General features: G+C 38.7%; 1 protein-coding gene and 1 long non-coding RNA gene across 9 annotated transcripts in view; one reads left to right on the top strand and one right to left on the bottom strand.

Moving 5' to 3' along the window:
• The window catches only part of PTPN4 (protein tyrosine phosphatase, non-receptor type 4), a 219,190-nt gene that overhangs the window by 19,046 nt on the left and 199,234 nt on the right, over positions 1 to 910 (bottom strand). The window lies entirely within an intron of this gene.
• Positions 1 to 910, top strand: part of LOC107184085 — a 17,267-nt gene that overhangs the window by 1,315 nt on the left and 15,042 nt on the right. The gene's annotated exons all lie outside the window — the stretch shown is intronic.

The following is a 910-nucleotide window of genomic DNA, read 5'->3' as shown; positions in this document are numbered from 1 at the left end:
TGGGTGGGTGCGTAGGTATTTAATGGTATCAATAACCTATAAGAATGGGTCATGTAAAAATCATATTTTAATTAGTTTTGACATAGTGTTTGTCTCTGTCTCCATCCAAGTAGGTATGTATTTATATGGTAGCAAATTTATTTTCTTTCTGTTTTTTCCTCCCATAAATTTTTTTGGTAATCTTTATTGTTCAGATTATTTCAGATGTTCTTTTTTTTCCCCCATAGTTCCCCTCCATCCAGATCCCACCCCACCCAGGCCCTTGTCACCCACTGTCCGCGTCCACAGGTACTGCATACATGTATATAAGATCTTTGTCCAAGGAGAGAAACCAAGATGGCGGCATAGGTAAATACCTGAAATTGCTGCCTCGCACAACCACTTCAAAAATACAACTAAAAGACAAAACAGACATCATCCAGAACCACAGGAAGGCTGGCTGAGTGGAAATTCTACAACTAGAAGGAAAGAGAAAAGCACACTGAGACTCAGAGAAGGTGCGGAAGTAAAGTGCAGAGGTACGGAGGCTCGAGTGATTCAGGAGCTTAGTCACTTGATTAGAAAAATAAACCATTATTTCTTCAATAGTGACTATTAATTTTAAAGCAAAATCATGAATGAGATAGAAACAATTTTTATTTCTAAAAGTTAAATAAATGGAAATATCACTGAAAAAAAAAAAAAAAGAGGGTCACAGGTTTGATTCCTGATCAGGGCACATACCTGGGTTGTAGGTTTTATCCACAGCATGGGCCAAGGAGAGTGAGGGAGGCAACCAATCAATTTATCTCAAGACACATTGATGTTTTTCTCTCTTTCGCTCTCCCCCCCCCTCCCTTATACTGTCTCTAAAAGTCAATGGAAAAAATATCCTTGGGTGAGGATTAACAAAAAAAAAGGGTGGGTGGGT

The sequence above is a fragment of the Myotis davidii genome, unplaced genomic scaffold, assembly GCF_000327345.1.
Source record: "Myotis davidii unplaced genomic scaffold, ASM32734v1 scaffold3, whole genome shotgun sequence".
NCBI lineage: Eukaryota > Metazoa > Chordata > Mammalia > Chiroptera > Vespertilionidae > Myotis > Myotis davidii.
This window is presented reverse-complemented; position numbering and strand designations above follow the sequence as displayed.